The 15,935-nt window shown below is 41.7% G+C and overlaps 1 protein-coding gene across 7 annotated transcripts in view; it reads left to right on the top strand.

Moving 5' to 3' along the window:
* Positions 1-15,935, top strand: part of PRICKLE2 (prickle planar cell polarity protein 2) — a 357,036-nt gene that overhangs the window by 158,763 nt on the left and 182,338 nt on the right. The window lies entirely within an intron of this gene.

The raw sequence follows: 15,935 nt of genomic DNA, 5'->3' as shown, positions 1-15,935 counted from the left end.
GCTTCCAGTAAGACCTGCAGGACCTGTGAACCATCCAATGCTGAACAGTTCCATGGTTATATAGTCAAGCGTTGACTGTCATTCTTTTTTGGTTTGTTTGTTTTCAATGACAGTGTGTCCATTTCTGGTGTACAGCACAACTTGATTCCCAGTCATGCATATATATAGATACATATATTCATTTTCTTTTTTTTCATTAAAAGTTATTACAAGATATTGAACATAGTTCCCCATGCTATATGGAAGAACATTTTCTTAAAAAAATCTGTTTTTATATGTAGTGGCTAACATTTGTAAATCTTAAACTCCCAAATTTTTCCCTTCCCATCCCCTTTCCCCGGTAACCATAGGATTGTTTACTATGTCTGTGAGTCTGTTGACTGTCATTCTTTTCCTGTGGTTTTTATACCTGAGAATACTTTCTAAAAATAATCAGATGATCACAGGTAACAATTATTTAGGGCTTATCCTTTTGTAGCCACTGGCTAAATGCTTCAAGTTGTATGTGGTCGCATGCAATCCTTCCTTCCATGAGGCCTGGGTGGTAGCGTTATCCCCATTTAATACACCCGGAGGCTGAGGTTGAGGGAGCAGGTCCACTGGATTGTAGGTGGTACAACTTGGACTTGATCCAAGCTGTACCTGACACCAAAGCGGATGGTCTTCGCCACAAATTTACATGAAGCTTCTAGAATGTGAGCAGTAACATTTCTTTTCACAGCCAGCTGTGCTCTTCATCTGTCAGCACGATGAACTGTCAGTATTGCGTGCATGTGCAGCAGAAAGCCTGTGGGAAACCCACAGATCCCCTTTCAGATTTGGGGTGAGAATTTGGAAATATTTGGAATCTCATGTCTTTCCTCAAGGTTTTGTCTGCAGATGAAGGGTTGTTTTTTTCTTTTTTTAATAGTAGTAGCAGTATGAGAGAACATATAATTTTTTCTGTAATCAAGATGATGAACTGAGTTGCCTATGTTTATTTCCATTAGCACAGTGATTACATATAATTAAAACTAAGGCATCATCAGAAAAGGTCAGATAACAACAAACACAGGATAGAAAAGACGAGTTATCTTCTCATGGATCAGATTTGTGCAGCTCACTAAAAAGTAGCTGCTCTGAAGATTGACCCCCAGTACTCTGTTCCACCTTTTCATTTCCTGTCAGTCTTCAGCTTCTAATGTACTAATTTATTATTAACTGCTTTTATTTGCTGTCATTGCCTCCTTTTAAAACGTAAGCTCCCTGAAGGCAAGGGCCTTGCTTCATTCTATGATGATCTCAAATGCTAGGAGGAGTCTTGCTGCAGAGAAGATACTCAAAATGTTTGTTGAATGACTAGGTGAATGTAATAAACAGTGGCAGAAGTAGGATTAGACAAGAGGAAGTTCTCTGAAAGGATGACCTGTGTTTGCAGGGTGGTTTCAGTTATCTATTGCTGTGAAGCAGACCACCTCAAGAAGCAGTGGCTTCGGACAGCCAGTCCGTTGGCTCCCATTCTGTGGGTCAGGGGATGGGCAGGGCTCAGCCTCCGTGAATGTCTCTGTTTCGTGCAGGGCTGACTGAGGCAGCTCCACTGGTTCTAGAGAATTCAAGATGGCCTCATTCACATGAGTGGGTGCTGGTGGTTGACTGGGGTGTCTCAATTTTCCTCATGTGGTCCTCATCTTGCAAGGCCTTTTCCTCCATGTGGCTCTTGTCTCCAGCCAGACAGTCTAGACTTTTTACATGGTGGCTGGATTCCTGGAGTGACAGCGGACACTCCAAGGCATCTCAGGGCCCTCAGTGCCAACATCCCAGAATGTCACTTCTGCCACATCCTGTGGGCACAGCCAATCCCAGAGCTAGATTTGAAGGCTGGGGAAAGGGACTCTGTCTCTGGGTGGGAGAGCAGCACCCTGACGTTGTTATTAAAAAACAAAAAAAAAGTGCAGTTGGGGAAGGGGGGGCACTTTCAAGCTTTGTATTTTGTTTTTTCAATTTCCTTTGTTGTACTGTGGCAAAACATATGTAATAAAATTTACCACTTTAACAATTTTTAACAGCTCAGTGGCATTAAGTATATTCATGCTGTTGTGCAGCCATCACCATCATTCATCCCCAGATCCTTTTTTTTTTTTTTTTCCCAGTCTTCGTAAACTGAAACTTCTTCAGTGAACGGTAATTCCCCGTTCATCTCCTCCTCCCACCAGCTTCTGGTCACTGCCATTCCACTTTCTGTTAATTTGACTACTCTGGGTATAACCTATTTAGGTGCGTTATCTGCACGGAATGATGGCGGTGTTTGTCTTTGTGTGACTGCCTTAGCATAGCGTCCCCAGTGCCCATCCCTGCTGTAACATGTGCCAGAATTGCCTTCCTCTTTAAGGCTTGATCTGTTCCGTCGTGGGTATGTATCGCATTTTGTTTATCCGCACTTGGGTTGCGTCCACCTTTTGGCTCTGGTGAATGTTGCAGTGATGAGGCGGGGAGTACGAATGTCTGTTTGAGTCCCTGCTTTCAGTTCCTTTGGGTGTTTATCCAGAGGTGGAGTTGCTAAATCCTATGGTAATTCCATGTTTAATTTTTTTGAGGAAACTTCATGCTGTTTACCACAATAGCTGCACCATTTTGTAGAGAGGGAGCTCTTTTTAATCCGTACTACCACAGTAATATAATCTCATTTGTAATCTGTATTCACCACTTTTATAAGGATTTTTTTTTCTGCTGCTGCTGAAGCATATTCTAAGACGCATTTTTCCCCCTGTATTTTTAGAATTTCTTCCTTTATTTTTCCACATCTATTTGTGGTCCTGTAAAACTTAATTTATGTCTGGTTTTCCTTCCTATATTACAGAGAAAGTCAATCCCAGGTTCAACTAAATGGCAGGAGTCAGTTACCGCAAGGTCTTTGTCCCCTCCCTGGCTTAACCTCTGCAGCTCACCCAGAGTTCTAGGCTAGGGTGGAATCATTTTCCATGAAAAGCTCTGAAGCATTGCCCCAGAAGATGGTTCTTGAAGTACCGTCAGCTTCCCAGCATTTTGTCAGCCCTCTGTGACTAATCTGAAAATGAATCTTTTAAGAAAAAGAAGGGGGGGAAAAAAAAAGAAAAATCACCCTCCCAAGATGAACAATGAGAAATAATAGATGCTTTATTGTCTGTCTTCCTAAAGGCCGTATTTTTGGCTGGCTGTAGCTATTAATCATTCCCCTGGGGCTCATTTCGTTTTCTCTGAAAGATGGTACAGTAAGGGGGAACAACGTGTAATTTACGCTACAAATTGTGTGTGACATTTCTGTGTCTTATTTGGTGGTTCTCGTCTCTTTTGTTGTTTGAGAAGAGCTTTTTCTTTCATAGACATTGTTTGAAAGCAGGTAATGCACCTCACAAACAGGCATCTCTCTTGTGTAAAGATGTATAACATGGCTCATTTCTGTGTTTTTTAAAGAATGGGATTAATGACTATAACTTCTCACTTTTACAATACTGTTCCGTACCCCGGGCCTTAGCAGGAGTAATTACACCCTTCGTGTCCCTGAAGCCTTCAGTATTGGGAGGAGGGCCCATAAAGGCAGGTGTATTGAGATTTTTTTTCCAGGCCTTTTTGGAGTAAGGATGTATTTCCTTTTTCCTTTGGAGGTAAACTTTGATTTGAAACACGGCAGGATTCAGCTACCTCATTCGGGATGCTGCAGGGTCCTGGGAAAGAGCAAGGGCTTTGTAGTCTGGCACGTGTAGGCGTGAGCTGATACGTGCCCACTCAGTAACTCTATGATTTGGGGAAAGCTAATACATCTGTGTCAGCCCCAGTTACTGCATCTATTAAGTGCAAAAACCAATAGTACCTACCTGACTGGACTAAATTGAACAGTCAAGGAGCAGTGTCTGGTACAAAGTATAAGCTAAATAATTATTGAACCTAGGACGTCATGCACATTAAGCATGCGCTCTACCACTGAGCTATACTCACCCCCCTTTTTGTCTTTGAATGCACAATTTATTGGAAAGTATTCATAAATAACCTGCTGAGAGGAACTGTTTCAGCAAAATAGTGTACATATTGTAGAGCTCTGTATAGCTAGTTTTTTTTCCTATGCTGTAATTTAAACTTTAATTGTAATGATTAGAGAAACTACGTTTTTTTGAATATTCTTTGTGTATTAGGCATTGAGCTAAGCATTTTACATGTATTAATTCATTTAAACCGTACACTAGGAATGTAGGAACTATAATTATGCCCATTTTACAGATGAGAAAACTAAGGCCAATAAAGAGAATTTAAGTAACGTTCTTTCCTCAGTAAGTCAGTAAGTAGCAGAATCAAAGTATGAACTCTCCTCATTTGGCTCCAAAGTCCAGGCTTCTAACTTTATGAGTTTTCATAGGTTTTGTTCTCAAGACCCCTTTACTCTCCCAAAATAGCTTTGGCTTATGTGAATTATATCTATAAGTATGTACCATCATCAAAATTCAAACTGAGAACTTTAAAAATATTACCTTAAAATTTTGTTTAAAATATAAAAATATGAAACTTACCACATGTTAACATAAATGCTATATTTTTCAAACAACAAAAATATTAGTGTGCACAATGGCATTTTTTTCCCCAAAACCTTAATGTCTAGCTTAATAGAAGACAGCTGGATAATCATAACTGCTTCTGCATTCAATTTGTTGTAACATCATAAATTATTTAGCATCCTGAGAAGTCAATTGAACATTCACTAGAGAATGTGAGTGTAAATGACAACATCTTAGTAGTAGTATGAAGATATTTTTACCTCACAGACCCCCTAGAAAGATTTGGGGGGTCCCTGGGAGTTTCCAGACCCGACTTGGAGAACTCCTGCCTGCCTTTTCTTGCTTTTCAGGTAAAAAAGTTTATGATGTAGTGAGAGCAGGGAAGAGAAGAATTTTTAGGAGCTCTACCTAAACCACCAAATGAAACACAGAGATGGCTCGCACAGTCGGTAGCCTAATTTCACCTACTGTTTCTAATTTAATTCATGGTATTGGCATAAGGGATAAATATTTTTAATATCTATTTTATAGTTCAGAACAATGAGGTTAAAAGATTGACTCTTGCTCAGAGACACCCAGCAGAGCTCGGATTTGAACCATGTCACCTGAGTCCCAGATAGCATGCTTATTCTGCCATTTTCCCAGTAAGTAATTGACAGACTTTATTTTTATGTAGACCAGTGTGAGTGAGGACCTGGTATGAGTCAGACTCTAGGTTGTTAGTAACAGAAGTCCAACTCAAATTCGTTTCAACCAAAAAAAAACAAAAGGAGATGTATTGCCAGCAAAAGCAAATAGTAGATTAACTTCACGCATGACGAGATTTAGGTGTTCCCCTAACAAAATCAGACCTTGGATTTTCTCTCTTCATCTCTTGGGCGTGGCTTCCCTCTCAGGTAGCATCATTTTCGGGCTGAATTTGACCCTAACAGATCTAAGCTTTATCCCGCGAGATGGGGCGTGTTCAGGTTGGTATGGCCATAGAGAGATCTAGGATTTATCTGACAAGTTTGACAACCCTTATAAAAAAGAAAATGAATCTTTCCCCAGAGTTTCAGCATTCGTCTTGGGGCTGACTCTTTATCAGTCCAACTGAGATAAGTCTATCTAAACCAGTCCCTGGACCGAAGAGGCAGAGGGCTGCAGTTGGTCAGGGTTAGGACTATGTGCCAATCCCTGGAGCTTTCGGGAGCAGTAGGGTCAATCCCACTTACTCCTATGCTAGCCTCCGTTACCTCGTCTGAGGATGATGGCGGGGTGTTTCCCAAATGAGAACTGGGATGCTCATACCAGAAAAACGGGGCAGGGGACTCTGGGTCGGCAAAACCCCATAGACATCCACAATGGATCCCATTTTTCTCATGTATATCATTTTAGCTTACATCATAAATAGAACTCATTGATTTTTTTCCCCCCACCTCCCTTTTCTCCTTCTTCTGGGTATTTTTATAGAATGATGTGATCATGTCAAAATGTTCTTTGGGCCCTGCTCTTGAAGAATTTACAGTGCCCTCCAGGAGACAAATCAGACATTCACACAGAATGCTTTAAAAATCAGTTGTCATGCAACAAATTAGCGTATGGAAATGAAATCCTAGTACAGGTTAAATGTCTGCGAGCCAGGGGATTATATAGAGGATCACAGCAGACACAAATTTGGGACAGAGCAGCATCGCCCAGGTATAAATTACATGGTAGCAGACACAGTTCTGGGCTTTCTTCTGCAAAAATCATTCTGATCTTCTTTCTTCCTGGGAGACAATGTGTTGAAGTTAAAAAAAAAAAAAAGTTTGAAATTCACAGACAGAACAAAAGCTAGATCCCTTCCTCCTCCCCCCCCCCGTCAGCAGTGCTGGTACTGGCTTTCTGGCCAAAGTTTTCACGAACAAGGAGAATCTGAGAAGCACGCCATCCCTGTTTTGAACATTTCGCTCCCTCCGTGTGTGGAACATGTACATTTTTCAACAACTGGTGTCCAAGTAACTACTCAGTCCTGTGCCCTGAAGAGGGACATACAAAAGCAATTTGGTGGGATGCTTGATTTTGCTGGAAAGAGGTGTAATTCAAAAGAGTGAATGGTTGATTGCTGTTGAAATCAGAGATCTCCACGGCCCCAGCCTCACCTTTGTGATCGGATCCAGGTAAATTGCAAGAAACGCAATACTAAAAAAAAACTCCTATTTCACCAAAATGTTATTTAGCAACTTAGGATTTCTATTTAAAGCATATTTAGAAAAAAAAATACTTCTAGCACTTCATATGTTGTGACTGAGCATTGTTATTAACTGCTGTGATGCATTTGTTTAAGGGGAGAAGGAAAAAGTGTAGCTGGTAGTTAGTGAAGCCTGTTTAGCAGTTAACCGAGCTTCAGGAATTCAAATATTGTTACATTCATTTCAAGAGTCAAAAACAGCCGCTCTGCCTTGCTCTTTACTTGAAGGTTTTGCTTTGAAATTTTCAGGGATTGTTTTATGCAAAGCTCCCGTTTCCAACCCAAACATGCTCAGATTGAAATTTCTTGCGCAGGCATTGTAATGCTAACTTGATCCAGTGTAAAAAAAAAAAAATAAAGAGGAAGAAATTGGCATTTTTGCAACCAGTTGGAAGCTGTTATCTCCAGGTTTTTTGGCTTGATGCTTAAAACCTGTACTACGTGCACTGGCCTGAGCGCTGCTTTCACTCTGAGTCCTGAACGATGAGCAAAATGCACTGACTTCCACTTTTCATTCACGACTTGCTTTTTGACGGCACCTAGTGGGGCTTTCGTTTTTCTTTGCATTTTCCCCCCATTATGATAGAGAAAAGGTCTCTGCACTGTGCTGAGTGGATCTCCACCTGACAAAATGCAGACCGATTTCCTTTACTGAGAAGCACTTCCACTGTTGTCGTATTGTCAGCTTGCGCCGCCGTAACACAGCACCATAGATGGGATGACTCAACAATTTATTCTCTCACGACTCTACAGGCTGGAAGTTCAAGATCAAGGTGCTGGCAGAGTTCATTTCTGGTGGGGCCTCTCTTCTTGGCTTGCTGACAGCCACCCTCTTGCTGTGACTTCACCTGGCCTTTCCTCCATACATGTAGAGAGAGATCTCTGGTGTCTCTCCCTCTTCTTAGAAGGATGTGAGTCCTGTGGAATTAAGGCCCACCCTTATAACCTCATGGAACCTTTGCTCCTTATAGGCCCTAAGTCTGGATGCAGTCACAGTGTGGGCAGGGCTTCAGTTTATGAATTTAAAAGCAGCAGAGGGGAAGTAATTCAGTCCATCACAACCTTTTTTTTTTTTTTTTCCTCTGTCTTTCAAAGATAAGATAAAAGTCTTTTCTGTGTTTCTAATTCACATATTGTTCTTGTCGGCCACGATCTCTGCTAGGAGAACTCAGCAAGCATGCTGTGGGTGGAAAAAGGACACAGTCAACTGTTTTCAGCTGGTGAGAGTGACACACAAGATGAAAAGCACGGAAAATCTGATGCCACCTCTCCCTCTTCCCCTTCCCTCTCTACGTTGCCTGTCCTATTTGTAACTGCCTGTTTATTGCACGGCCGTCTTCTGACGGATGGCTGTTATTAACGTGGATGGAGCTCCGAAGCGGTAATAACAGAGGCGATTTCCCAGGGCGAGGAGGTCTGCTTAGTGTGAAGATTAGCCCTGTGCTCAGCAATCTGGTCTTCGTCCAGAGACCGGGGGGAAAAGACCAGGGTAGCACTTCCGGCTTTCTTCCATCCTATTAACCATTGAGTTTAAATGTGTCAGGGCGTTTTCTGAGACAGTTGGCTTTGGCCCCTGACTCTCTAATTATGTGTGCGCACGTCTTTATGCATTTTTAATAGAATGATGTCTGGGACCCGGTGGATGGTATTCCCCTGTAGTTCCAGAATTGTGGCCGAGACCTCGAGTGGGGACAGAGGGCGCAAGGATTGCATATTCTAAGTCCAGGAGCTGGGGCCATCCAGGGCTTGCCAACTGGCTCCATTTCAGTAGGACAGGCCTTGCCTGCTTTACTCCCAATCCACGTTGATAGAAGAGACAAACTGGGGGGAATAAAAAAGGTTGTCTTTTTAGGGAGAAAGGTATTTACTCAAAGCTTTATCTCCCTCCCCTTCCTATAAGAGAAGTGGGGGGTTGTCCCCTTGTAGTGAGCTGACCAGGGTTAACTTGATCCCTCTAGAGTCTTTGGAAGCTGCCAAAGTTAGAGTCGGCGAGTGGTAGCCGTTGTTCTGTAACCTTGCTGCAATTTTAATGAAAGCAGGCCTCAGACCAAATTCTCCCACACATCCAGACATTTACGAAATGAATATTCATTAGCGGAGTGGCTCAAAACAGCTCCCAAACCCTTTCTGCAAGCCCAGTGCTGTTCCAGCATGCTGCCACGGACAGCGGTGATGTTCATCCCTGGCTACGGAGTGGAATCAACAGGGCACTGATGCTGGTCCTCCCTCCAGAGATGCTTGCATCATTTATCTGGGCGAGGCCTGGCTGTTTGGATTCTAGAAGCTCCACGCGCAGCACCAAACTTCAGCCAAAGTTGAGAGCCAGTGTTTGAGATGCTCCTGCCATACTCTGTGTGAAATAAGTTGAGGCCAACCGAGCAACATCACAAAAGCAGGATTCTGTCTTCTTGGGTGGCTGCCATCTCAAGATTGAGGATTCCGTCAGAGAGGTCATTATAAGGGGTGCAGAGTACAGGCCCGAGTGAATTCTTATTCCCAGTTCACGCAGAAGGGGAAAGTGTCTTCATATATTTTAGCCACTCTGGGCTTTCTAAATACCTTGGATTTCACAAATGAAATATTCTGTTTCTGACATCTATCATGCTAATTAACAGGTCATTAGTTTCACCGATAGGAACCTGTTTTGGCATCCCATATGCTAATTAACAGCTGCTGGTTGTTGATGAAGCTCTGCTAAGAGAAACGTGCATATGGCGGCTGACCCTGGATTCTGGCCCTTTCCAGCGTGATGCTAACCGGTCTCCCTAAGTCTGTGCATTCTTGGTAGTGTATTAGCAGACAGCCCCTAAAATTAAGGCTGAACTATCTGGCACACCTGTGATATCACTCTGATTATGCAGGTAATTTAAAGTAAATGACAGTCACATAGTACTGCCTCTTCCCAAAGCCAAAGGAGAGATGTTCCAAAAGGGTTGTGTTTAAAGTCTAGGCGTGTCCCGGCTGCCAGTCATCCCTTCTCTACCGTCCAGTCAAGGCAGGACCTGGTGATCTCTGGTCGGTGGGTCGTGGAGCTACTATAGTAGCTTATTAACTGTTGTAACCTTAGCAAAAAAAGACAGGGAAAGAGTGACCAGTGGGGTGGCTGGGCCCAAATGGGGGCAGGGTATCCTCTAGTTCTGCAGAGATGCAGATGTCTTCCCCACACTGTGTCTGCAGGCGCTGGGGTTGGAGGACAGAGTAGGTGAGATGCGGCTTTAGATGAGTAAGTGAGCTTGGGACGTGGTGCTGCCTGGGGCAGGCGCACAATGCAGTGGAGGGGTGTGGTCCTAGACCAAGGGGGAGTCAGCCAGGAGGAGTGGCTAAATTCTCTCTTGAGGACCACCAGTGACTAGGGCAGCTACGTGCCCCTAGTTCACACCAAACACACGAGAAGGAACCGTATTAGACATGTTCGATGTGTAATCCAACCATATAGGTTAGTTTTTCCTACAATAATACTGCACAGCGATCTACCCCTAACCAAAGGGACCTTTAACTGTAGTCATTTCTTCTTGATCGTGTCAGTTTCTCTAGGATGGGTTGGATGCGTTGTGTCATACCTGAGGGCGGGAACTGGACATGCTTGGGACCCTGTAGTTGCCTCAGATCTTCCCCCATGTGCTGAGTCTGGTTCCCACGCTGGAGGGGCAGCAGTTTCCTGGGGGGATGTTTCCTCATGGCAGTGAATGAAGTACAGGAGAGCAAGCCACTGACGTCATGCCCGCTGACATCCTGTTGGCCACGGCGAGTCACATGATCAAGCATAACATCAGTGAGGAGGAGGAAGTTACTCTCCGTAAGGAGGTACGCGGGAGGGAGTGAATGCTTCTGAACCACCATCTAATCTCCCCAGAGGCCGAGAAAGAGGGACAGCTCATCTTTCCTATCATCTTCCTTATCCCAAAGACCAGGAAAGCTCAGGAAAGGGGGCGTCTGTGTGCGGGCAGATGATCCTCTTCTCCATCACAAGTTCTTGAGGCTCCTGTTCTGGGATGATAGAAAGAATGGATCTAAAGACAAAACTAGAAGTTCTATAAGAACAAGGCTTATCCTTAGGAAACCAGAACGAGACACTTCCAATAATTGAAAATTATTTAAAAAATTACAGAATTGGATTAAGATGTTGCTTGAGGGAGCCTTCCACGCAACAGGAAAAGGTTGTAGAACACTGAGGTTGGTAAGGTGATGCCATCTCATGTTTATAGCTCAGCGTGCCCAGACGTCTTGGTAATCGGTTACACCTGCCTGCTCTGATGTCCTCGAGGGAAATGCCTTTGTAGGTTCCTTGTCTGGTGGTTAGCTGTCAGGAGCACATGTCCCATGCACGGTGCCCGGGGAAATTCGCTTACTTGGCAGGACACAAGGGAACAGAGCAGGATGTCTCACCATAAGAGATTGCTTCCCCTTTTTGGGATTCTAATTGCCTGTCTATTTCTTATGGATAATGCTGCCTTTTCATGGAGTAATATGTCTCAGTGTGTACTTCACGGAATCCCATTTTGAATCGTGTTATATAAGACTCTCTGGAAAGAGGATTCTATGATCAAACGAATTTGGGAAAGTTCAGGTTAACAAATAGAGTAGTTTTCCCCACTGCAGGACTTTTCAAAGCCTTTAATATGCTAATATTCTTTGTAAATGTCAAAAAAGAGGAGCAGTTTGTAATAATTTTAAAAAATCATTTTGACTAGATAATGCTTCTTTTCAAAGAATCCTGGATCTGCCCGCAAAGGTGCAGCAAATGCTGTCCTAGGAAATTTATGGGATAAATTGTTAGAATAATTTGAATTTTGAAGGGAAGTGTTAGCTCAATTCTTGGTGGGTTTTTTTTCTTTTTAATTATTAAGTATTTCTCTTCAATGTGCTATTTCAAACAAGTCACCTCCACTAAAATTTATATCATCATAGGAGCATGAGTAATAAAATCAGTTTCCAGCAGGAGAATCTGACAGTGCTAAGTTATAGGAGAAAAAGAGTTTAGGAAAAAATGTTCAAAGAAATAAAATCTGTGAAGCAATCATCCCATGTCATCTCTGAGTTTTCTTATTTCTAGGTTGAAGAATCCTAGTTCCTTTCTTCCGGTGGTGTAGTAAGCTTTGTTTCAGACTGTCCATCTCTTTGGAGAAATTTCAGGGAAATTGTTTCATTCTTTGCTCCATTAGCAGCACATCCTTCCTGTCTTCTTGACTGAAACTCCATTGTCACCACAGTGACATTTCTGACCATACTCCTTTCCCTTCGCTTCATTGTTCTTTGCCCCAACGAATCAACATCCCTGGAAGAGTTGTCCGTTCGGTTTTCATTGATTCTGGGTTGCCATGGTTTTTGTAAATGAAGACTCTCATAGCCACGTGGGTGACGTCCCTAAACAGATGTGGTTTCCTACTTCAGCTGGTCTCTCTTCTACTTGTTAGCTCTGCCATGGGAACTTCAAAGGCATTCTCCTTCCCCATCTACCCCTGACTTCCATCGGCACACACAAAAAAATAAAGACACTCATGGGTAATATCTTCAACTTCATTCTCCTCCAGTTCTAGACATACCTGCTCCATCATCCCTGTCCCTCTTTTTTTTTCTCAGAAGGTCAGAGAGAGCCTGAACTCCCAACCCCCACCCCCAATAATCACAATCTAGTCCATTTAATCCCCACAGTAATCCCTTTAAGTAGGTACTATTATTATGCCCATTTTACAGATAAGTGTACTGAGGCACAGAGAGGTTAAATAATTTGCAAAATACTAGGCTTCACCTAGTACTCCGGCTCTAGAATCCTGCCAGTCTATTTCTTTTCTTTCTTCTTATCAGGCTTAAGAAAAAAAGGTTTATTGAGCTATGATTCATATATAAAATTCTCCCCCTTAAAATGAACAATGTGGTGACTTCTAGTATAATCACAGAATTGTGCAACTCACATCACTATCTAACTCCAAAATGTTTTCACCACCCCAGAGGAAACCTTGTATTTATTAGCAGTCATTCCTCATTACCCGCTACCCCCAGCCCCTGCTAATTACTAATCCACTTCTTGCTTCTGGATTTGCCTGTTCTGGACATTTCATATAAATTGAATCATGCAAATTATAGTTTTTAATGACTGGCTTCTTTGACTTAGCATAACGTTTTCAAGGTTCACCTATGTTGTGGCATGAATCATCATTTCATTTCTTTTTATTGCTGAATAATACTCCATTGTACGAATTTGCCACATTTTGTTCTCCCATTTGTCAGTTGATAGGCATTTGGGTTGCTTCCACTTTGGGGCTATTATGAATACACTTGTATCAAAACTCATGTACAAGTTTTTGTGCGTACTTACATTTTCACTTCTCTTGAGTATATGCTTAGGAGTGGAATTGCTGTGTCATATAACTCTGTGTTTAACGTTTTGAGAAACTACCAAACTGCTTTCCAAAGCAGCTGCACCATTTCATAATCCCCCCAAGAACGCATGAGGATTCCATTGTTTCCACATCCTTAACAACACATGCCTGATTTATCATAGACATCCTCGTATATGTCGAGTCATGTCTCATTGTGGTTTTGGTTGGTATTTTTCTGATGACTGATGATATTGAGCATTTTTACATGTTTATTGGCCATTTGTAGAGCGTCTTGGAAGAAATATCTGTTGAAATCTTTGTCATTTAAAAATTGGATTGTTTGTCTTTTTATTGTTGAGTTGTGAGAGTTCTTTACGGGCATACTTCATTTTTATCACACTCCACTTTATTGCACTTCACAGATACTGTTGTTTTTTTGTTTTTTGTTTTTTTACAGATCGAAGGTCTGTGGCAACCCTGAGTTGAACAAATCTTATGAGTGCCGTTTTTCCAACAGCATTTACTCATTCAGGCTTCCCTGTCACATTTTAGTAATCCTCACAGTATTTCAAACTTTCTCATTATTATTATATTTGTTACGGTGATACCTCTAATCCGTGATCTTTGATGATACAACTACTATGAAGGAAGGCTCAGATGATGGTTAGTGTTTTTAGCAGTAAAGTATTTTTAAATTAAGATATGTACATTGCTTTTTTAGATATTGCACACTTAAGAGACTATGGTATATTATAAACATAATTTTTATATGCTCTGGAAAACCAAAAAAATTCACGTGACTCTGTTGCTGTGTTTGCTTCATTGCTGTGATCTGGAACCGAACCTGCATGCCTGTATATATTCTGGATACAAGTCTCTTGTTGGATATATGATACTATTTTCTCTCATTTTGCGTTATCTTTTTGCTTTCTTGATAGAATCCTTTGAAGAACAGAACTTTTTAATTTTGATGAAGTTCAGTTTATCTGATTTTTTTCTTTTGTTGCTTGTACTTTTGGTTTGATATCTAAGAAACCATTGTCTAATGCAAGGTCAGGAAGACTTATTTCTCTGTTTTCTTCTAAGAGGTTGATAGCTTTAGTTCTTACATTTAGGTCTCTGATTCATGAGTTATTTCTTACATATAAAGAAAGGGTCCAAATTCGGTTTTTCTGCGTGTGAATATAAGCCTGATTCCTTTAGTATTTCTTGCAGGGCGTGTCCGCTAGCGACACATTCTCTCCATATTTGTCTCTCTGGGGATGCCTTACGTTCTTCTTTGTTTTTGAAGGATGGTTATGATGGGCTCTTGGTTAACAGTCGTCTTCTTTCAGTGCCTTGAGTGTACCGTCCCACTGCTCTCTAACCTCCATGGCTCCTGATGAAAAATCAGCTTTCATTGTTGTTGGGGATCCTTTGTACATGGGGACTCACTTTTCTCTTGCTGCTTTTAAGTCTCTCTCCTTGTGTTTGACTTTTGACAGTTTATGCTGTGCCTAGGAGGAGATATTTTTGTGTTTATCCTACTTGGATTTTGTTAAGCTCCCTGGATGTGTAGGTGAATGTCCACCAAATTTAGGGAGCATTTTAGTCATTATTTCTTCACATATGCCTTCTTCTCCTTTCTTTCTCCTTCTGGGATTCCTATTATGTGTATGTTGGTACACTTGATGGTGTCCAGTAGGTCTCTGAGCCTTTGATCATTTTTCTACATTCTTTGTTTTCTTCATACTCTTCAGACTCAATTATCTCAATTGGTCTATCTTCAAGCTCCCTGATTGTTTCTTCTGCCAACTTAGATTTGTTCTAGTGAAATTTTAATTTTAGTTTGAGGCTTTTCAACTCAAGAATTTCAACTTGGGTATTTGGGTTTTTTGTTTTGTTTTGGGTTTCTGTTTTTGCAATTTTTGTCTTTTTATTAATATTCTCTATTTAGCAGACATTACTCACATATTTTTCTTAGTACTTTCGACATGTTTTCCTTTAGTGCTTTGAACATATTTAGAATAATTTAAAGTCTTTGTCCAGTAAATCCAACATTTGGGCTTCCTCAGGTGTAGTTTATACTGAATGGGCCATATTTTTCTTTTCATGTGTCATTATTTGAAATGGAATCTGAACATTTGAAATTATATGATGTAATAACACCTCTGGAAAGCACATCTATCTCCCCCTTTCCCCAAAGTTTGTTTTGTACTGTCATCTGTTTAGTGACTTTCTTGAGTGAATTCTTGAGTGAATAGCATCTGTATTCTTTGTCCCCTGAGATTTCCATTCAGTTACCTTAGTAGCCAGATAATAATTGGACAAAGGACAATAATTCTCAAATATGTAGGACAAATAAGTCTCCCCTTTGCCAACAGACTGTGTGTGCATACTCAACATTCAGACAGTTAATACCTCTGTATTAGCTTTCACTTCCTACTTGTTCAAAACATCAAGGTCACTTGGAAGTGAGGGAGCCCTCGTAGGTCTCTCTTGGGCATGTGCACAGCCTTTCATATGCCTGTGACTTTCTGGAGCCCCAGGAGTATGTTGGAGCTTTTCCAAGCCCCCTATATTCATCTTATCATCTAGATTTTCCTCTTAAGATTTGTGGGCAGCCTCTTGTATCCCCCAAGTGGTACTACTGCCTCAGGCACCTGTATTGTTGAACAGTTGCTGCTGAGTATTTTCAGCAGACCCCCAGGAATAGGACTTCTATCGCTAAGCCAGCTTTGCTTCAAGTTAACTGAAAATGAGGCTTCTTACTAGGGCTTTCCAGGGAACTTTCCAGACTGATCAAGTAATGACAAGTGTCTTGGGATAGGAATTTTTGGGTGCTCCTAGCCCATTTGGCCCCCTCACAGTGGCTGCCCGGTTACTGGTTTTTTGTTGTTTTTTTTTTTTTTTTTACAGTTA

This window comes from Vicugna pacos, chromosome 17 (genome assembly GCF_048564905.1).
Source record: "Vicugna pacos chromosome 17, VicPac4, whole genome shotgun sequence".
NCBI lineage: Eukaryota > Metazoa > Chordata > Mammalia > Artiodactyla > Camelidae > Vicugna > Vicugna pacos.
The sequence above is the reverse complement of the archived record's forward strand: the minus strand, read 5'-3'. Positions and strand labels throughout refer to the sequence as shown.